Genomic DNA, 24439 nt, shown 5'->3' with positions numbered 1-24439 from the left:
ACCATGTTCTTGCCTCAAACCCTTCATTTATAGTGAAATAATCATTTTTTGGGTTTTATTCACTAATATAGGATACAATTGAGTAGTGTGTGTTATATATTCTACTAGTCATGCAGATCACTTTGATATATAGGACATATAAATCAAGTTGTTCTATATATATTTCCAACCTTGAAGGGTTAGGATCACTTCCGGGCAAGGAATTGAAACTAGTTTTGGAACTTGTTTGACAAACCCTTTCAGGATATATATAAGTTATCCCCAGATTCAAGGTTCAACTTTGGACTCATCCCTGGTTAGTAAGAAACGAAATGAAGCTTTAGTTTAACGTCCCACGCTTATGCTCTTTAGGCTCAAGGAGAAGAATGGTTAATGAAAGTGAATAATTATGTAATTATTTTAGTGCTCTCCTACTGAGAATCGAATCCGGGACTACCTACACCAAAGACTCACGTGCTAGCCACTAGACCAGGAGGGATTGTCTTGGTACGGATTGTGGTATTATCGGACATCAAAATAAAGTGTTGTGTTTACCTCTCGATATAATGTTGTGAAATACCGGCAGTACATCTACAGTAGCCAGGTCAAGGAAATACTCTGGGAAATATGCAATCAATTTATGAGAACACTAAATGCAATAGTCTAGAAGCGAGGTGTCTGTAATAGTCTGGAAGCGAGCAGACTGCTGATCGAAGGTTGCTGTCTCACGTCTTCAAGAAATTTAGTGTTAATCTTCGAGAAGTAATAGTGTTAAATTTACCTTTTTGACGAGAATTCGGGGGACCTCCTACTATACACAATGATAATTCTGAAGAAGATACAGTTGGATTCATGGGCGGCGATTAGGGGGGGGGCAAGAGGGGGCAGTTTTCTCCCCCCACTTTTTGAAGTGAGGCCCTAATTTATATAGTTTCATTTGGAAATGTAAACAGGGTGTCCATACTATTTAGAGAAAAAATCTCTGATTTTTCCCTGACTTTCCATGACGAAAATTCCAGATTTCCCTGACCCCTGAATAACTTAAAAATATAGAAAAAAGAAAGAAACCCCAGGCTCCACACTCCCCAATTGTTCTCTTCCGCTTCTGTTTCTTTCTTTTTTCAATTTTCTTTCCAAAGGAATGTAAATTTACAAACATGTGCATTAGGCCGATATTGATTAGGCCTACATATTTAAATATTACACAAAATGTAAAGTTACAAACGAAAGTGTGCAGTATACAGAGTACTTAAGATATGGAAAAAATTACACATTATAATACCAATTACACAGCATTATAATATTACCTATAGTAATGAACAGTTCATACATGATTTTACTGATTATTTAAAAAACACACACACACATATTATGTGACACATACTTTTGCTGGTGCAGTTGTTAAATGCAACCCATTTAGATTTTTTTTTTCATTCTTTCTCGCATAATTTTCTTTTTATTGATCTGAATATCCTTCTTGTTGTCTCCGCAGTTTAATTTTCTTCTCTTCTTCCTCCAGCTCCTTTAGTTGTTGCTGAATCTTCCGTTTCTCTCTCCTCTTCTCGTCTCCAGCATCTATTTCTCTTTTCTTTTCCAAATACACCTGATATTGTCTCATTGAACTTCTCACTGAATTTACCATACCTCTTGTAATTATTAATCCTGATGATCCACCTATTCTCATCACAGAATCATATATGATCCGTTGAGCCACCAGACATTCTTCTTGTAAGTTATCAACAATGAGAATTTTATTTATTGTGAAACCACTTTCAAAAAATGCGTTTCCGTGAAAGAAGATAAAACACATTTCATAACTGACCATAAGTCAACGAAGTTCTTCCCATTTCCTAAGGCTAAGTAAAAAAAGCTCATCAAGTCCAATACCATCTCTGTCATTGGCTATGAATTAATTCGAGTGTTCCTTAAATTCTTCAGTGTGAGCTTTCACTGTGAACTGGAGATACTATTTCTTCGCTTTCTCGGCCACTTGTCGAGATATGTTCTTGGCACCATGCAATTCTTCTAGAACAGCGTCTACCCTTTTGAGCCAATATGCCAGGATGCAGTTAGACGTGTTTCTCACAAAAAAAAAAAAAAAAGTTTCAACAACTATATCAGAGAACACTGACTCCCTCAATATCATCATTAAGAACACCACATTTTGCATCCAGTAACAGTAAAGAAATCAACCCTATTTCATAAATCAGTAATTGAACAATGGACCTAAATCGATTTTTCCCTGACTTTCCCTAACCAATCTGCCAATTCCCTCACTTCACCTGTTACATTTTTAGTTCCCTGATCTTTCCCTGATTTTCACTTATTTTCCAGAATGTGGACACCTGGAAAATAAAGGTTTTGTATGTATTACTGTTTCATAGAAAAAATGGTGCCATATGATGTTTGCCGTTGCGTGAGTACGTATTGGTTATTTGTCTTCCCGTGGAGTTAAGAAAGCTACAGGAATTGCGTTTTAATTGCAATTCAAAGCAATTAATATTGCAATTGCTTATTTCTTTATATGTCATATCATATGTTCGCAGTACTTGCTGTATTTCATTTTCTAAGAGTAAAAACATTCATTTAATGGCATGTGTGAAATTAAAACTATAAGTTGTTCACTAATTCCCAGTTTCAATATAACTTCTGCAAAACAAGCGTCATTACTCATTACTATGATTAATATTATCCCTTCTATTTATTTGTTTTGCAAATTTGTTAAACAATCTGATCACACAATTTTCCAGGCAGAATTTTAAGATGTTCATGAGCAAGAACTCAAATCTCTTCTTACACTTTCGTTGTTTTAGAGTATAAAGGACTAGTACCTACCTCTATTGCTCTTATGTATTTACTTAATAAAATAGAAATACGATATACGGTATTTTAAGTCTAAAAAGATAGTATCCTATTAGTTATACAACCTTTCATCAAACAGTGTTAGAAACAACCAGGAAATCTAACATTGATATACTTAGGTACAATTGTTCACATCATGTCTTGCCCCTCCACTTTTAACGTCCAACCTCCGCCACTGGTTGGATTGATAATATCCTGTCCTGGAATCAACACACGGACGATCCGGAAATCATAGGCAGGACGCTACGTATTTGACGTGTAAGTAGGTGACATATATTCGAAGAGAAAGAAATGTAATCGTATTTGCAAAACTTAAACACCTTAATATCCGAGAACTCTTTTCTTCGCCAGGAATTTTTGCCAATATACTCTGTATTTTCCATAGCTCTTGCTATAAAGAACTTTCAAAACTGATTTTGTGTATCGATCTTGCAATATTCACGAAGACAGGTATATTCAACGGTCACAAAAATGAGGTGTGGGATGTTTAAAATCCTTAATATACTCCTGTGAAATACCGTTAGCACAGGGTTTGCAGTAAATATGGGCACTACATTGTGCAGTCACCCATATAAGTATATGGTATATGGACCCCTGAGTGCCATAATTCCAATAGATGTGTTCATCTATTCTTTTCTTTCAAACGTCTGGATAGCTATGCAACCCAACAGATACGAATCAGTTTTCTAAAACGAATACTGAAGTCCTGAAAAAGGTTCTTGCTATAAAGGAATTATAGATGAATCATTCTTCCATTCTCAGATGAGTTTCAATTGTTTTGAACATGTAGTATACATGACACCAGTGCCCAAATTTTCGAAGAACGCATTCACTCTGCTGTGGATGAGGTACGTTACAAGCATCAGAAGTAGAGCCAGCTATATCAGAACATGCTTTGCAGATGTTCGTACACGGATGTTCATGGAGGATTATTTAAGCACCTGCTGCAGTACCTTATTTTAGAGGTCAGAACTTCCTCTGTATTATCCGTATAAAGTAGTGGTAGTAGTATGTATATTAGGGTAGGTCGAGAAAATCGAAAGTGTGAGAATCGGATCCAAATAGCACGCACATTTGCAACTTGGATTACGTGATGACTTGGTAAGATATGAAAAAAAAAAAGGTTAATATATTCTAACGTTGTAATGAAGCCCAAGTTTGGAAAAAAAATGAAGAAATGGGCATAACATTTATATTTTTAAAATATATTGAAACTTCAACATTCATTCCACAATAGAGTTCAAAAGTGTGTGTATAGTGGATAAATTGCGTACAAAACGTTTCAATTTAATCAGTTGAGTAACTTTTACTGTAGCAATTTGTTGAAAGATTCATCAGTAATCGTATTATGCAGGTAGAGAATGTATTAAGCTAGCTCTGTACCTCAATAATTTCAAGGGAATGATCGGGAGAAAGAGCTGATAGACCTAGTTCTAGGACTTACTAAGGTATCTAACTGACCATACTGTAAAATGAAATTATATATATACAAACAGGAAATAACAACGGTGGAAGGTAGAAGAGGGAGATCTGAAGGAGATAGCTTTGCTGGAGTATCTCAAGCACAGTACCTCTTCATATGAGTTGATTCCTTGGGACGCTTTTGGTGCCATTGGTCTACACATCCACGAAAAGAACCAAGGTATTTCCTAACTAATATTGTAGCCTAATGCTACCCTGGTCACATTTTCCTAAACGTTCTAGGCCAAACATAACTTTTCTTTCTCCATTCTAAATGCAAAGGAAGAGCTCATAGCGAAATTACTGTTTCTAAACCGACGCTATGTAACAACTAGATCTGTTATTTATGAACTCCTTACAAAAGATGGAAAACCGGAAAAGAGGGACTGCTAAAGTTCCGTGCTTCTCCTAGTGATCATATTTCCCAAACATAAGGTGGGGACATGAATCTCCAAATCGCATAAAAAGTACCTTATTTTCAAATGCAATATACTTTCAATGTACACAAGGTATATTTTATGGCTAGTATCCAGTAATATGGTTGTAGCTCGTAGTGGATTGGTTTATATTATCAAGAATCTAAAAGACACCTAAAGGGGAAAAGTTGGATTTTCGAATGAGGGTATGTTTATCACTGTACGTTTACTAGTACATTATGACATCGAAAGAGAACCGTTCTCTTTTGAAGTAAAGAAAATGATACACTTTCTTATTGCAATAGTAGCGCACACAGTTAATAAATTATCACTTTAAGTGTGTAGAGCATCAAATTTCTATGATTTTGTGTCGCAGCCTGTAATCTGAAACCGTTTTCTTTAAACTTTGATATACAGATAGATAGATAGATAGATAAATATATAGATAGATCTACAGATAGATAGATACACAATGTTTATGTATGTATTTTCATGTTTCATGTAGATATGCATCCCTATAGTTTTTGGATCAAAAGATTCAATATATTTCAATCAAAAAATTTCTTGTACGCCTTACATCTGAAGAACTACATACAGTATAGCCAAACCCAAACTATCACTTAACTCAGTATGATGTGCTTATTCCGTAGTAAATACGAAAACTCGATTTAGGGGCCGTTCAAAAAAAATTTTGGCCCTGATCCAAAAGATCCATTATATTTTTCAACAAAAAAATTCTTGTAGGTTTTATATTTGAAGAACTACATGAAACTACGTATTAACAACGCCTGCACCTACTTGTCTTTCATTTTTCTGAAATACTCGTAGGCGCAACAAGATGCTCAATTGTCACTTATCTGTTCAAGATTGGCAGTTAGAAACACAAGGTACCACCTAATCTCAAAATATGGAGGAAAAAAATAGCTTCAACACGAGATTTAGAACACTTACAAATATTAAAATGTTTTGGGTGCAAGGTGCCTCCGTGGTAGAGCGCTTACCTCTGATATGTGAGGTATCTGGTTCGATTCCCGGCCAAGTAAGTTTCTGGTGGAAAACATCGTGTCCGTTGGTTTTCTCGGGTTATTCCCGTTTCCTCCAACTTCCTCATTCCGCCAATTCTTCCATCATCGTTCACTTGCCTTAATCATCGTCTCCCTTAGCCTAAAGGGCATACTGAAATATTTCGCGCTCATTAAACTGAAATATTTCATTAAACTGTTTATTTATTTATTAATTGTATTTCGAAACTATTTATCACCCACTGCCGTTACTATTCTAGCACATGTTAACCTTATCTTCTCCGGGGTATACTCTCAAAGCTCCGGGAGGTACTACCCCACCAAGAAACTTGCCTGAAAGAACACTGCTCGTCATTGTCATTACGCAACTAGGCTAAAGCAACATTATCGTCAGTGGTTCGCTGTAATCTTGCAGGAAAATTTTCCAATTCAATAAACGACCAGCAATATCAACCGAAATAACGTTCGATTTGAGCTGAGTTTAGCGTCGCATTCAACAGTGAGGCTATATAGGACGTGAACCTACAGTTCAATGTGGAATCCGAGCCACATGAGCTTCTGAAATAATTTTTTATAAATATACAAAATACAAGTTTTACATTGCATTCTTGTTAATATATACTTCTCAAATACTTACTTGGGGGGCGCGGTGGCTCAGTGGTAGAGCGTTCACCTCTGGTGCTAGGGGTCCCGGGTTCGATCCCAGCCCCCGCCAAGTGAACTTTGTGGTGGACAAACACCGTGCTCGTGTGTTTTCTCGGGGTACTCCCGTTTCCTCCCACTTTCTTCATTCCACCATTTCACTCATCTCTCATTATCACCGTCTCCTTTAGCCTAACCTGCATAACTGTGGGACGTAAAGCTCAAAGATTTAATTTTCAAAACTAATTTGTTTAAAAGAAATACACAAAACTTAGCATATGACAAAATTTGTTGTACCACACAGATGCCAGCTTGCTATTTTTAAGGAATTATTATCATATGCTTACAGCGACAAAGGGACAATATTTACACATGACAGTAGTCAAACTACAATACACAAAATTAGTTTGACTAATTTCTATATTCTGTTATAAGATTACTAAGTTATGTATTCTTTCAATGAAGCTATATAAGTTTTTTAATCATAATTAATTTATCTCTAATTATTCGATTTTGTTCTTCATCGTGCATCGACATCATTGGAAATCGACTCACGAAATCCAGGAAATGTATACTCTGTGTTTGAGATTAATTTCAAACGATATATTTTTTTCTACAGCATAAGCTAATACATTCATTTCTATTAGTAATTAATATCCTAATTTCCTGCTACATCTTGCCATACTGCGTGGCTGCATCATTATCAAGCGAAACTTATTTTCTAATTAACAATATCAAGTCAATACGCCATGCCATGTATAACTAGTAAATAACGCATTACGACTTGATTATCTTTAAATAAGCTACAAACAGATTAGCTTCAGATTGCGATAGGCTATCCTATTATAAATAACAAATGTATCTACACTATCTTAATGCAGTTTTAGTAATTTACTAACAACATAATATATTATTAGGATTGAATATATTTAAGATGGCGTTCATGAAACAAAGGGCGCAAGACCTGTTTTCAACCTAAGGAACATTTATTTACTATTAGTGTATCAATCGAAAATAAGTGCAAACTTTCTAAAACTCAGGTGGAGAGAAATGTGCTAAAAGGAAACACAAGTATACCTATTTCTTTTCATGTAACTAAACGTATTTTTTCAACCTGCTTTGTAATAAAAATGGCGTATTGATATTAATTGGCAACAGTGTTTGCGTCTTCTGAATGGAACTCAACTCACAACCATAACTACTCATCATTACATCACATTATTATCCACACAGTTTGCGGATTCGGATGAATTGAAACACAACTTCGAACAGAAGTTTACGAATTATTTTGTCACTGGATAGGGATCGTTGTACTATTGCTTAAAACAATAGAAATATCACCTAATGATGGAAATATGGCTGCCACATTATGTGGACAAAATCATTAGGCCTACTTATTAAATTTTTAAAAAAATCTTTAAATGCGCCACAGACTTTAGCATTACAACTAACACTATTTCTGTAAACATTCCTAAGAATTGGTGAAATCTTTAGTCGTACCATACTATTAAAAATGTACTCCTGTTCTTACGTGGAAATGGCTACTTACGTGAAAAAGTACATGAGAAGTAAGACACAAATTCAACTACTTTTCATTGTGACTTCAAAACCATTATCGCTAAAAAGTTGACTCTTACAAAAGGGCGCCATTTTGTCATTTTTCAACAACGCATTTTCCAGCCGTGCCACTACAACATTTGTAATAAAACTTTTTATCAAGTATATTAATGGAATGTGTACAACCAGCGCTGACAGCAAGTAAAACATAAATCAAAAACTGTTAAGACAATTTACTCGTAAAATGATTTAAAATACCTTATCGTTCCATAGAGACCTTTCTTCTCCAAGCGTTCACCACATTGCACAAGAGAGCAAGCCCCTGGATGGACGCTGCAGAAAGAGAGAGAGAAACGATGGTTTGTAGAACAGCGACGCCAAGCGTCGTCTGCATCCGGTTTTTTGCTCTTTGCAACTACTTCTTTTTTCAGGGAAATTATGTATGTTCGAGTGTACGCAAAACTAACAACACAATTGATAAGTCGAGATACTTCTGCACAGTAAACACAGCTACCGAAAATTAGCTAATAAAATGAGCAAAGCTTTATGGAAAACTCGTTAAGAAAAACTTCAGTTCGGAATAAAACTACCAGTAGGTCGCAGAATCAAGGTCAGCTTTAGGTATTTCCAGCACAAGCCTTAACAAGGTGTCCCCTTCCCAAGAATTTACCATCGACTTGCTTCATTACCTTGATTCAATTAAATCTTCCCTCTGGCTAGATGGTTGGTATCCTCACTTTTATGCTGCAGAGATGGGTTCTATTCCCGATGAGAGAATACACAAGGTTCGTTCACGTAACCTTGGCACGTAGCATATAAGGGACTTTTAGGATCATTAATGTACAATCCAATTACAGTAGAGCCCCTTTAACCGAATTTGCTGGGACCGATGGTGCCTCGGTTAAATGAAAATTCAGTTAAACCTAAATACAACATTTTTGGTATACAGTACAGTATATTTGATATATTTTATGATTTATTTATTTGATATATTTGATAGACATTTTTGGCAACACACCTTCGAAACGGAACATTGGAGCTGAGAATTTTCAAACTAAATCACTTCGACTAAAATAATGAAGTTTAATTCAGCTTGTGAAAAAGATTGATATTTTCTTCTGGCACTTCTTTGGAAAAGGTTTTCCTTAGTGATTCAGGTAATCCAGAAATTCGGTCAATCGGGATTCGGTTAAACAAGACTATACAGGCTGTTTCAAAACAACACCGACAACGTTTGAGAGATTATTCCAGACACCAAGGTAAGACAAAAAGTATCGACCAACCTGGGTGCACAAATACTTCCTTTCGGAGTTACAGGCTGCCGAAAACATGAACAAATGAATTTTAAAGGTTCATAGCTCCAAAACTATGGAACGTACTGTAGGAGAGTCAAGACTTTACTTAGGAGCGCTATCCAAATATCCAAGTTTCAGAATCCTGAGGTACTCACGCAGCAATTTTTATAGAGGAATTTGACTACGGGTGTATAATTTGAAGTACTCACCAACTCTCTATATAAAAAATGTTGCGGAAGTACCGCAGGGTTGTGAAACTTAGATATTTGGATAGGGTACATACTAGTTTCTAAGTGAAGTCTTGACCTGACTACGGTAGCTCCCATAGTATTGAAGCTATGGACTTTTAAGTTCATTTTTTCACGTTTTCGGTAGCCTATAACTCCGAAAGGAAACATTTGTGCACTAAGATTGGTCTATACTTTTTGTCTTATTGTTAGTAATCACTAGAGCAACCCACATTATGCTTTATTTTTTGTTTAATTATGCTTTATTTTTTTTTTCAAATTATGCTTTATTGTTAATTTCAATCACTGTTTTACATTAATCGTATATAATGTATAATATTTACTACATATTGAATATTCTAAATATCTTGATCTATTTATTAATATTTTATGCAACCGATTTCTTTCATATTTAATGAACTTTCTACTTAATGCACTGTAATGAGATATCTGCTCGAGTCAGTTTTTCTTATCACTTGTGTGCACCTTAGAGGTACGTATATACAGAAAGGGAAAGTAAAAGATACCACCAAAAAGTACAGAAAGTGCTCAAGTTCAAGAGGTACACATACAGTGTGGAGTTCTTGGATACTATTCATTGTTGGCTGAAAGTTTTCTTCTTCTTTTACTTTTTTCTCCACATCAAAGGATTACACCGAAAAGAAGTTTACAGGAATAAAAATAAGCTTTTCCTTGTTGCATTGTTATGTTCTCAATGATTTTGCGTTGTAAATATTGGTTTTAAAAAATATTAATACAGTATGTTAAACTTGCAGTTAAACAGAATTTTTCAAGAATTGTGCTATATATTTTAAATTATGCTTTATGCTTTATTTTCTAAAATTATGCTTTATTATGCTTTTAAAATTAGTTTCTTCTAGACCCTTAGACAACCACAACCATGTGTAAGGTACCAACCATATGTGTAAATCGCTATTATGCTTTTTATGCTTTTGGGTTGCTCTAGTAATCACCTACCTAACGTTGTCGGTGATGTTTTGAAACACCCTGTATATCATCGTTATGAACAACAATATTATCAATCCACTGCCAGATGAAGGTCTTTCCCATTCTTCTCCATAACCATATATCCTGGGACAGTTTTTTCTAAGATCTGCACAGTATTCGTTAATTTCGTGACACCAACTTGTACAAAGATATTTCCTAGATCGTTTCTTGTCTCTTAATGTCCAGTTAGGAATCACCTTGGCCCACCGATAATATTTTTTTTTCTGGCAAAATTTCCAGCCCACTGTCATTTCAATGTTCCTGCTTCACATAATCATCACTCCTGCCATAGTTCTGATATGTGATTATTTTGCTATCTTTGCAGTAGCTCCATGCATACATCTCTCAATGATCCTTAGCGTAGTTTACAGAGAATAAATATCTAATTTTGTCACTGTCTGACCTATATGGTAAAACAAATACATAGAAGACATTGATTGACAATGTTAATCTTAGTGGCCCCTTGACCTAGTTGCTAATGCTCTCGTCTTTGGTGCGAGAGGTCCCGAGTTCGATTCCTGTTGGCAACACTCGGTCGAAAATGTGTAATAGATTTTTTAGGGCAGTAATCCTGAGTGAGGTTTTTCCTGGGTTTTCCTCATTCACACCAGGCGAATGCCGGGATGGTACCTAGCATAATGGTCCCAGACTGCTTCCTTCCTTCCCCAATCCTTTCTTCCTTCCCATTCATTGGACAGAGGGCTCGCCGAGAGACGTCATCCCTTATATACGTGACGGGGCCGGCAGCCCAGAAATCTAATCCCTAATCCTAATTCATAGTATTACGCTTAAGACACACTGGCATTCTAGTACACACAGCAACTGTTAGCAGTGCATCTTTATTCGATAATTGGGAAAAGTATAAAATCCTAATGGAGAGATGAATAATGCGTTCTATGTAACTGCCCTTCTAACAAAAAGTTTTATGGTGTTAGAAATTAATTAGCTGTTTCTAAGACTATTATTTGTCAATTTACTCCAATGATTTTTTTCTTTTTATTTCTGCAACGACTCATGTAATCTACAGTTTTAAAAACATTCTCAAAGCTATGTTCCAGTAAAGAAAGCTATTCCCATTATTCATTCGGTTATATACATGTCTAAATAATTCTAAGAACCCTACAAACGACACTATAAGCCAATAATTAGGATATTTATAAAAGCAACTTCCTTTAGTAGGATTTGAAATCCTTTTTACGTAGTAAAGGCAGAGGAAGAAAATTCATTGACACACGAAGAATCCATCTATACATGGGGCGTTGGGTGCGCAAAGGATTCAAATCTAATTTTGGTCATTTTGGTGATATTTTATATTTCATATCTGTAACTGATTCTCCTTTCAGTGGTCGAAAGATTTACGTCCAGATATTGTAAGTAACTTATATAATGTAACTTTCCATTAATTGTCCATGGATTTAAAACTGAGGTTACAAACCTTATGTCTCTAATCTTACAACTTAGATAATTGGACTCGTATCCCTTGTGCTCTGAACGCCCCATATATATGGACTCTGCCCATAAAACTATGGTGAATGTCCTAATATTTCCTTAGGATATCATAACTTGCTCTCTACTATATAACAGATACTGCATCAAACTGCTACTTTATGCACTAAATGCCATTCCTTCACTGAAAATTTGATGTGAACTCAGAGACTTTAAACATTTAGGATTCAGAACTGTGCTATGTTTATGTAAAAGAGGATGACGATGGCATATTAACCTTTCCAAAGAATGTTAAAGAAGTCTTCAAACAGCCAATTGTATGAAAAAGTGATGCAGTTTTCATTTAAGCACAATAAAAATCTACATTTTGTTGATAAGATTTGAAGTTCATAGCATGAGTTTTGGCATATGTCATCCAGAGAGTGTAGTTCCGGTGATTCTTCTGTACAATGGCATTACGTTCTCCTGCACAGGAACGGTTACTTTGGTTTTCTTTGGTGCACAGGTACTTCCTTCATTACCTGTGAAACATACACATTTTTGGTGTTGATCCAACATCATAAAGCAAATAAAGCGCAGCTTGTATTAAGAGGTATCGAGCTTCTAGTCTGGAGGAAAAACCCTACTTTTGGACCAAACCAAAAATTTCAGTATGTAGAATGTTTTTCAGCGGTTTTTACCTCATTTGAGGGTGATGAATCTGAATCTGCCGGGTGTACAAATATACACCTTGAGCATTTTGAGTAATTCAAGATGGCGGCCAATATGGCGGCTGTAAAAGTGATAGGAATATTTTTGTATACTTTATCAAGATGGGTATCAAATTATGTGTTTTTTGGATTCCGATAATAATGTCAAAAATGTTATGAAATTTATACAAATCGAGATATTCAATATGGCGCCCAATATTGTGGCTGCAAAAGAAGTTTATGTTGTCATTTCTGAAACCTATTTTTGAAAAAGATATTTACTGACATGAGTAATAATAAATCGTAAATATCCTAATTTTATGCTCACAGATGGCAGCATTTTCATAGAACTTAGGAAACATATCTCAGAAACAACATAAGAGATATTTAAAAGAAAATGTTATGCATTTAGTTTCACCAAAATAGTAGTTATACTCCATAAATCTGGTTTTAAAAAAACAATGTAGGTTTTCTTTATAATTTAAATGTTAAAACTTCATTTTGCTATAATTCTTTCCTAACTAGATTCAAAATCTGAGGTCAATCACACTTTGGATTACCTATGTTCATATTAACAATCATTTATCTCATCCAATATTTTTACATTCTGGCGTCCCTCAAGGATTAGCTCTGTCCCCCTTGCTGTACTTGCTATTCGTTTCCGACTTTCCGACTCTGCCCGCAGACGTACATACCTTTCAATATGCCGACGATACTGCTTTCCTCGCTCTCGGCCGTACCATCAGACACATCAACTTAATATTACAAGAATCAATTGATCGTTTTTCTCAGTGGTGTCGAAAATGGAAGCTCACTATAAATGCTTCAAAAACACAGGCCATCGTATTTCTTCCACCACGCAAACGCTCCCGATTTCACAGAAATCCATCACTTCTCTCTCTCTCTCTCCATTCAGAATTCGCCAATTCGTCTCAGCAAAACAGTGACTTATCTCGGCATTATATTTGATCAACACCTTACTTGGACTCCTCATCTAAACTACATTAAAACTAAAGTCTATAACCGCCTCAATCTTCTAAAACGTCTGACAGGTACCACATGGGGACTAACATCACACATCGTTCTCAACACATATAAGGTTTTTCTTCGTCCTGTACTTACCTATGGCTTCACTGCCTGGATATCAGCTCCATCTTCATTCTACTTCAAACTGGCAACCTTCGAGCGCCATGCCTTTCGTATCGCTCATCGTATTTCCCTTCCTAGTCCGACTCGCTACTTGTATTCGCTCATAACCTTTCCTACATTGCTTTATCACATTGAATCTCTCCGCCGAAACTTCATTACCATTCGCTTCCAGCAAGAACAACCATTGCTTTTCGAAATCATGCATTACCTCGCTCTATCATCTGTTCGGCCACTATATTACCATCTCCCTCTTAATTTACTTTTCACACTCTATTGCTATATTTTACCACCTAATCATCCAGACTTCGCACTTGTGCAGGATCACCGCCTTCATGTTCATCTCCCGCATATCTACCCGTCACATCAAGCACAGTAACTCCTCTGTCATCTAACAGGGCCTCCTCTGTCTACATTGGCCTAGCGTCGCCCCTAGGCAGAAGATAACCAGCATTTGTCTTTATTAACAGTCCCTATGTGTTGTGGCGTGCATCGCACCTCATTCCATACCTCATATTCATTTATACAGTATTGAATTATTATCACAAGCCTGTTTTGTATTATTCTAATCATATTTATTGTACTTGTATATATATTTGTTGTTGTTGTTAATTACCTCACCTATAAAATGATTATAGTCGCAAAGACTATAATGACCCAAAATATAAAGTAATAAATAAAGAAATATCTCTTAGCCCAACGATTATAACCTTCAAATCCTTCATTCCGCTCCATTCCTTTCCTAAAAGAGGGTGTAGCTAGCCCAAGGGCTAGCATTAATAAAAAAAAAAAAAAACACTTTGGCATACTTACCTCATCAAGAAACCTAGCCTGTCTTGTGTTTGTTAGTGTGTCAAAGAGGACCAGGTATTGCAATATATACCTGAGAGCATAACACACATACTGCACTTACAGGATAGACGAAAGTTATCGCATTCGAAGGGTTCCTTGTCGTTTGAACTTCATTACACTCATCTTATTTTCACATCTCATTGTTGCTTATCCCCAATTTCGACCAGTGGGCCTGGGACCCATCACTGGTTGACTCGATACGGCGACTGGAGGACAACATGTCGGACTTCCTACGGTAATAGCTGGTCCTACCGTATCCTCTGCAGATTCGGATATCAGAAGTAGGCACAGAGATTCACACCGTACCGACAATAGCCCGGAAAGATCCCGATCTCCAGTTATAGGTCACCATCACACACCATCTGCGAAACGTCATCGCCGAGATAGCATCTTAGACTCTGATAGTGAGCGACTTAGAATCGACGACACGGAGTTTCCATCGCTATCTGACAGTACAAAACAACCAATCTATTCGTTCTTACTTACAAATTTCGACACAAAATATCAGAACGAAAAGCACATCTATCTTCAGCTCACTAAATATTGTCAGCGAGCTCAGATCTCAGAAATTGTTGCCACCAGAAATGGGATGATCATCAAATCTCCTGATTAGCATCTGTCTACCACTATTCGTAACAAGTTCAGTTATGAAATTTTTGGCAAGAATGCACAGCTCACTAAACTGACTGACCGGAGAATCAAACAGCCGCCTCCGCCACCTCGCACGCATGCTTTCTCCGTGGTCATACGAGGTGTAAATCCTGACCTTACGGACGATGAGATTCTACAAGAACTCACAGAAGAAGGGCACAAAGTCTCCAAGTGCATCCGTATTCGAAACGACCGAGGTCTTACTTACATGGTCTGAGTGTTATCTCAAACGCAGGACACCATCAACCAGCTACTTGATAACGGAGCTTATATATATATCGCAAATGGCATCGTGTCGATCCGTACCAATCCGTTGCGAGCGTTGCTAAGAATATAATACGCACACCACCGTCAACTGCAGGAATAACTTGAAATGTGGATATTGTGCTGGACTCCATTCCACACGTACCTGTCCGAACCTGTAGCGTCCACCGCAGTGCTCCGCTTGTCCTGAACAACACCCGACTTATAGCTTTAAGTGTCAAGCTCGACCCGCACCTTCACCGGATAAACCTCACTTAGTGCCACCAATTCGCACTCAAAGTGAACCAACGACCGACTCCACTCCTTCCTCCAATGTACCACCTGATTCTCAGCCTGTTACAGTATCTCAACTTATTCAGTTCATCACATTAACACTACAAAGCGTGCATCCTTTTCTACGGTCGCATGTACTACAACAAGTTCATATGCCCGCTGCATATTCCACGTTACCTTCAATGCCACCTACACAGGCCAACGTGTTTACTTTCACACCACCCGATTCGAAACATCTGTTTAAGATTATGAATTTCTTTATGGATATCGTTATTATCTTTCTCAACATCAGTTCCCTCAATCAACATAAACCTCCCTTCGAACAACTTCTTCTGGATGAACATGCATCAGCGTTTCTACTAAACGAAACGCAACTCACACCTTGCATGTATTGTAAGTTCTCAGGATAGCAGATCTTTCGAGCAAACAATCAAACACCAGCCCTCCGCGCCAATGGCGGCGTACTCATTGGATTTGCTTCTCAGTTACCTTATCGTACTTTCCAAGCTCCTATTTCCAAGCTCCTATCGCAAACAATTTTCGCCACTTCATTATCATGGCCTATATTAACATTCATAGTAGACCAGCTTGCCAGAAGGATCAATTCCAGGACTTCGTTACAACACGCATACCTTGCATTCTGCACAAACTTCCAAAATCAACACGCCCTCTGTGAGATACTACACCGGATGTTGTCATCACCCTTGCTAGCAAATGCCATATCGAAATCTTAGACTCTCTTGGCAGCGACCACCTTCCAGTCAAGTTAACTATCAAACGTTCTTTTCGCCACCACTGTTCTGTAAACATTCCACCTAGGGAGGTCCCAAGATTTGACAAAGCTAATTGGGATAACTACAGACTTCATCTTACTTCTAAGCTTGAACATCTAGAGCCACCAAATACTGAGGATGAACTATACTCGGAGCTGGATGCTATCACCTCTTCTATCCATACAGCATCTGCCGAGAATATACCTACCTCGCAAGTACATCCATGGCGTAGTCAATTACCACCTCAATACCTTCACATGATCAGACGTTTTCGACAATTTACCGAGATTACGTACGTACAAAGAACGAAGAGGCTCTACGCCATCACCGATAACTCCAACGTACTGTTCGTAACTACGTTATAGCCTATAAACTTCGAAACTGGGTCAAAACGTGCAATACACTGGACGCAACTTCACATCCTACCAAATACTGGAAAAGATTCAATGCATTGACTGGCAAACTGACTCGAACACCTTATCGTCTCATTGACGGCGATCATCCACTCACCTCAAATAGTGCCAAAGCTGATGCCTTTGCGAATCACCTTCAAACCATCTTTACGCCATTTCCTTCTGAAAGATCTGAACGACACCATCCTGCATATACGTTTAATGACGATTCTCCTCATCTTCAACCCACTACATAGCATACCTTTCCAGCTCATAACGAACTTACCACACCTATCACAGTTCCAAAAATTTGTGAAGTCACAGCTCGCAAACGTAACACTGCTCCAGGCATGGACCTTATCAGATACCGTAACATTAAAGAGAGTCCTTTCTGTTTACTGCTCCTGTTAGCCATATTTTCACTTTATTTTACGTACCGGTCTCACCGTCAATTGGAAAACCTCCAAGACTTTAATGTTTCTAAAACCTAACAAGCCAGCTACCTCAGTATCATCTTACCTCCAATCCAATTAACCACTCTTTCTGCAAAATTCTCGAACGCATTCTTGTTAACAGACTTCATCCACATTTCTCTCGCCATCGCATCATTCCACTCCATCAAGCAGGTTTCCGCCCTCGCATTGGTGTTCATGACCAGCTCTTACGCCTCACCAATCTCATTACGAATCACTTTAGCCGCTCACAGCCATCATGTTTACTTCTATTTGACCTTGAGAAAGCTTTCGATAAGGTATGGCATCTTGCGCTTTTGTTTAAGCTTCTGTTCTGTAAACTACCAATGTGCTACATCCGATTCATTTTCTACTTTCTATCATGTCGCATTACATGCTTATCTGTAAACAACACCTTATCACACCCTGTCATTATTCATTCCGGCGTTCCACAGGCCTCAGGATTATCTCCACTTCTGTATCTGCTATTCGTTGCCGATCTTCCTCCAATTCCTCCAAATGTACATCTCTTCAAGTTTGCAGACGACACAGCCTTTCTTGCTCTCGGCAAAACGATCCATCAATTGAACACAGCACTCCAATCTGCCATCGATATCTTTATTAGTTGGTGTTCGAAATGGCGATTACGCCTAAATTCTGAGAAGACTCAAGCAGTAGTTTTTCTTGACCCTAAGAGACGGTCCCGCGCCCATAGAAACCCAACACGCCTGAACTTTACTGTTCTTGATACTCCCATCAAACCTACCAAACACGTTAAGTACCTAGGTGTTGTATTCAATACTCACCTCACATGGCGTCCTCACTTAGCTGAGATTATCACTAAAGCCTACAGTAGACTGAATCTTCTTCGCCGACTCATTGGCACAACGTGGGACTTACAAGCAAATATCATTCTCACAACATATAAGGTGTTCCTACGACCCGTCCTTACCTATGGGTTCACAGCTTGGATCGCTGCACATTCAACCTTTTACAACAAGCTCAAGATTTTAGAACGACACGCCCTGCGTATTGCATATCGTATCAAGCTACCCAGCCCTACACAAGATCTGTATGATCACATCTCCTTTTCTCACATCCTTTACTACATCGAAAAACTTAGGCTTTCCTACATCACCAATAGACTGACTCAGAAGCATCCCCTTTTTCCTTGATGTTCTACACAGTGATATCGACTACGCTCCACAACATTCTGTTCGCCACCCGCCACTCTACCTCCTCTTTACTTTATATCGTTATTCACTCTCACCGAATCATCCAGATCAAGACATCGCAGCTGCCTTTGCCATTCATTCAGATTCGCACTATATCTTCCCATCATACATACAGTAATCCATCTCTTCTAACAGGACTCGTTGGGTCTCTCATCATGATTCTGAGCAGCCCCAGATTCGGAAGATAACATGCATTCGTCTTACTAACCCTTCCCCTCTACTGTGTTGTGGCGTTCAGTGCACCTCACCCTCATCTCCATCTCATCGCCTATCCTAATGACTATGGCTAAAGGCCATAATGTCTGCTATGGTACTTCAATACTATATACTTTATGATGAATAAAGTTAATATAAATTATTAAATCATTAGACCATCCGTGCTGCCTCCTTTCCATATTAATATCCCTTCTCTTCCTGAGAAAAGGGCGTAACCCTCGTAAGGGGCTAGCATGCCTTCAGCATGCTAGCATTGTTTAAAAAACGCTTTGCCATAACAGCGTTACAGAGTATTTTTCCATGCTTGGAAGGTTGAGTGTTTTGCTATAGTTAGTTTACTCTCTCAGATTTGTGTGTTATTCAACTAATGGATAACCAGTGTTTCTTCCAGTGTAAGACGAAGGGTCTTGTTAGGAGTAGAAAATATAGGCGTTTATAAGAATAGGTTGTAAGCGTTGAGAAAATAATAAAGCACTAGCCAAAAAAGAAGAAAATGAAGAAAACAGATGTTTATGTTGCTAGGGACAGTTTTAGATTGATTTGAAAATGTAGTAAAGTTAGAGTTGATTCAAGAACGGATCTGTAGGCATTTGAGTTTGATAGATTGAGAAATGTTGTTAATTGTAAAGTGTGATGGTAAGAGAGAATTTTAAGTGTACCAGTTTGAGACGTAATAAAAGAGTAACAGAAGTTTTTGAGGCTATTTTTTCAGTGTTGTTAGTAACTCATGGGTTAGAATTTTGGAAGATGAACCTAAAAGAGTTTTGAAAGTGAACTGAATTGAACCTTACAGATTAGGGGAATAGAACTTAACCTAAGAGACTTGGCTCAACTAAACAAAGGAAGTTACATACTAACAGGTCTATTAGTGTCGGTTGCTGCAGAACGCATCTTGAAGGCAAGTGAAGCGCGGCAAGATAAACTGAGTGAAGCTATTGCGAGACAAGTTGCTGAGGATAGTAACCTTAGATTTTTTGTCATCAAAATTATATATCATCATAAACATCGAAAAGAAATACCGAATATAGAAAGCGTTCTAGTCTAGAAAATGATGCAGGGCCTACTCAATCTAGAAAATGCTCTAGTCATTCATGTGCATTTGAATTCAAAACAAACTGTTTGTTTTGTGGTGAACCTTGTCCACTTCATTCTGATTGAAAAAACTCAAGAAGATGGCGACCTGCTAATAAATGCAGAACCGCTGATCGAGGTATCGATACCAAAACATTCAAAGAGACTATTCTTGATGTTTGCGAAAATCGAAGCGATCAATGGGCTGAAGAAGTGAGTTTGCGTGTACTTTGAGTTATTTCTGATTTACATGCGGCTGATGCAGTTTATCATCGAGATTTTGTTACAAGGAGTTCATGGGAAAAAGGGCAGTGATGGCAGCTGCTGCGAGAAGCGAAAAGCAAGGTGAACAAGATGTTGTTAATGAAGCTTTTGAAGCGGTTGTCGCAAGCATGAAGTTAGACCAGTCGCGAATATGGCCATCAGTTCAAGTGTATGAAATCTACACATCTAATTCAGGAATAACTTTAACTCGTGCAAATCTTGTAAAGAAGTAATCAGCGATCTTATCCTGATTTCTGCAAAGGGTTATGCAAATTTATTAGTGTTTAGAAAAACAGCTGTTACATTGCTGAACCTAACAGAAGACATTGATGATTATGATGAGACACTGAGGAAAGCTGTGAGGCGGATATCTGACGAAACAAAGGCACTGCATAAATGCAACAAAGTAAGTTACTCCACGTGAATAAATACAGATGTTGCCAAGGACGAAGTTAGTTTCGCCCTAATGAATCTTCTTGATCAGCTGACGAACATGAAGTATGATCTCCCTTCCATTTTGGTCGGAAACATGGTGAAAAGTATGATAAACCATTGCCACATGTCACTTCAAATCGCGCTAGGAGTATGCGTTCGTGAAAAGCATCTTATAGAGCTAATGCACGACTTCAAAGTATGCGCATCGAATGATGAGGTATTACGCTTCAAAGGAAGTGCTGCTAGTGCAACATTTCAGACTGACTCAAACGGTAAATCACCTACCTCTTGCAGTGGACTAGTTAAGATCATTGCAGATAACTTTGATGCCAATATTTCTTCACAAAATGGACTGAAATGCACCTACGCAATGGCCTTGTTAATTGCATATCCTTATCAAAATGAAACTGAAAATACTGTAGAGTGCATCCCTCGTTTACAACGCACAGAAATTAACTACAAGGATTATGAAACACCTATTCATATCTATAAAGGACCGAGAAAACCTCCAATGCCTCAATCACATGCAATGGGTGTGGTACCATCTCTGAAGATGTCGGCCACACAGATCATTTTACTGGCAAGAGCAAGAGAAGTAGATTATGAACTCATTTTGAAACTTATAACCGATCCCTCAAGACCAGAGTATAACGGTTTTAAAAAGAACAAGCGCGCGAAATGGGCTGGAAGTCAAAAGCACCGACAGTTTCAACGTATATGCCTATTATTGATATGACACCATCTGACCCGTCCACTGTGATGACAACTATGGTTGAAGCTATGAAAAAGACACATCAAGCAGGACAGAAGTACACCATTCTCACTCTGGATCAACAGCTATACCGTGTGGCAGTGAATGTCATTTGGGAATATCTTGAACGATTCAAGGACGTTATACTACGACTAGGTGACATGCACTTGCTAATTAGTTTCGTTCGAAGCATCGGAACATTAATGTCTGGTAGTGGCCTACAACAAAGAATGGACTCTGCTTTTGGAGGTACCAGCAGAATGTTGTCAGGTAAAACGTTTCCTCAGAATGTGAGACCATTACGTCTGGTTGTTGAAAAGTTACTTCGACCACTTATCTCTAGTACACGTCTTCAGAACTATGATGATATGATGGCATTACTGGAAGAAAGAGCAAAGAGCAGCCGAACCTGCAAACTTTGGTTGGATGTTGTCATTAAACCTGTTTTCATTATGATGCTTCACGTACGTGCAGAGAGAGGTGATTTTCCGTTACATTTAGTTGCTGTAAGGTTGATGTTACCATCTTTTTCTGCTTGCACGTTAATTACGCTAGATACAGTCTTCTTTATCTGCGGTCAATGGAGCGACTTTCGAGTGAGATACTGGAATGATTTATGAAATAAGAACATATTCTGCGTCATAAACAAGGTATCTGGAATGCTAAATGGTCAGACATGTACATTGAGAATACATTTTTGCGTTATGGCCATGGACCAGGAGAAATAATCGGATTTAAACTAAATCCATCAGCAGTGAAGCTATGGGCTTTCAGCCTTCACACCTGCAGTCGTTTAGTAAATGACATTTATGTCATGAGAGATGCTGGACGAGATATGGAAATAACTAAGCATAAGGAAGAAATGCCATTACGAGTAAAAGGAGATGATGCAGACCAAACTAAGTTAAAGGAAAAGCAGTCTTATTGTATAGATCGTCTGAAGACCGATGATCACCCAAAAATTATTGTGAATATTGTGACAGGGAAAATTTGTTCCCAGAAAAAGAATGTTGATAATGCTGTTGAGATAGGTGAGAAGGCGTTGTGTTCTTACGAAGGAAAACTACCAACTGGTTTTCACGATCCAATCTCAATAATGGTTCGTAATGTTTCCTGCGATGACGTCAAAAGAACAACTAGTATTGGTGTCATTGACACAGAACTATTGTACACGCGTGGAATGGTCTCACCTCTACAAGAGATGTTGATGCTAATGGAGTGATTTCATGAGCTTGCCGCTGTCCCCACATCTTTGTTTGACGAATATGGGACTCCCAGGTTCTGCAAAACTAAGTCAAAACTGAAACAAATATTACAGGTAGAGAAGTCTATGAGATCGTACAAGCACGAAGATGCTATCATACTTAATGGCTGTGCTGTTTTGTGGGTGATCAACTGGCCATCTAACGGAACTGTTCTGACTTCATAAAATTGTATCGGTCATATGTGCTTGAAAAATTGAACAAATGCAACGTGTACCTGATATTTGACAAATACAAGGAGCACAGCACCAAAGGAGGAATAAGAAGCGTCAGAACAGGATCACCATGTAGCAGGTATCATAAATTGTCTTTCAACATGTCCATGCCCTCCCAACAAGTTGTGCTGAATGTTACGAAGAATAAGGTACAACTAGTACAGCTGATCTGCAAGTATCTAATGACAGAAGGGTTGCTATCAGATTCCACCAAAAGCCTATTCATCACTGGACCAGAAGATGTTACAACAGACATAACTGCTAATTGTATCAATGAACTTCCAGATATGAAAAACACTCACGAAGAGGCTGATGTCATAATTATCACACAAGTAGTGATGGTAGCCAATCAGCTGGACAGAAATTGTACAATAAATGTAATTAGTGATGACACGGATGTTCTTCTCCTCCTGATGCACCACTACCACACACAAAAAGTAAATTGTAACATTTTTATGGAGGCAACTCAAAGTCAGAGAGGAGTTATTGACATTGGATTGTCTGCGTCCAAACACCGTGATATTGTTTCAAACTTACTAGCACTTCATTCTCTTTCTGGCTGCGATACAGTTCCTACTCTTTATGGCATTGGAAAGCAGAAGGCAATGAAAGTACTACAAAGTGGGAAGGAGCTTCAAAAGCTTGGAAACAAGACATCACTACTTGAAGATGTGATTCAAGAGGTAACTGAGTTTATAACTTCTTGCTATGGTAGTAGGACAACTGGCCCTACAATGTCGGATGTCAGAAGAGATGTCTGGCTGAAGAAATTGTCAAAGAAGACTGCCGCACATGTGCCGAAATTGAAGAGCTTGCCACCAACTACGGAGGCATTCTCTGAAAATGTAAAAAAAAAAAAAAAAAAAAAAAGCTAATTTCCAGGCTTGTATTTGGAAACAAGCAGATAAACAGACCCACCAGACATGGATCCGACACATTTTGGGTGGTATCGTGATGAGCTGAACAAAACATTGGAACCAATTACTGTACAACCGGGAACTGTGATGGCACCGAAAGACATCTTGAAGCTGGTGAGTTGCGGCTGTTCTTCTGAAAACGTGTGTAAAAGACGTTGTGGCTGTGTGGCAAATCATAATAGCTGCACTGACTTCTGCAATTGTGAAGCCTCTAAACGATGCCAGAATATCTTCACACGTCAAAATACTAGGAATCTAGAAGACGAAAACATGGATACTTTTTCTGACGAAGACTGACAAGTGACTGATCTGTGATATTTATTATTTTGTTGCGGAGTAACATAGAAACATCGGCATTTTGTATTGTAAATGTACATATTTCGCATTAAAGTGGCCAGCAACATAATTCTTGATTAAGAAAACGTCCAGGAAAAATATATGAAAATCTTCAAACCTAAGCTTGTGTTGTTTGTTTTCTTTTGAACACAGAAAGGAATGGTGTTGTAAATAAATATAGAGAATCTCAAAATGTGGGAAAAATGTTCTGGAGGGTAAACAAGATAAGTTGCGGTGACGGAAAAAGCATCAACACCCAATCCAAAATTTCAGTGTATGAGATATTGTTCTAAGTATGTACCTAGCTCGAGGGTCGCGAATCTGAATATT

Source organism: Thermobia domestica, chromosome 6, assembly GCF_964235325.1.
Source record: "Thermobia domestica chromosome 6, izTheDome1.hap1.1, whole genome shotgun sequence".
NCBI classification, from domain to species: domain Eukaryota; kingdom Metazoa; phylum Arthropoda; class Insecta; order Zygentoma; family Lepismatidae; genus Thermobia; species Thermobia domestica.
The sequence above is the reverse complement of the archived record's forward strand: the minus strand, read 5'-3'. Positions refer to the sequence as shown.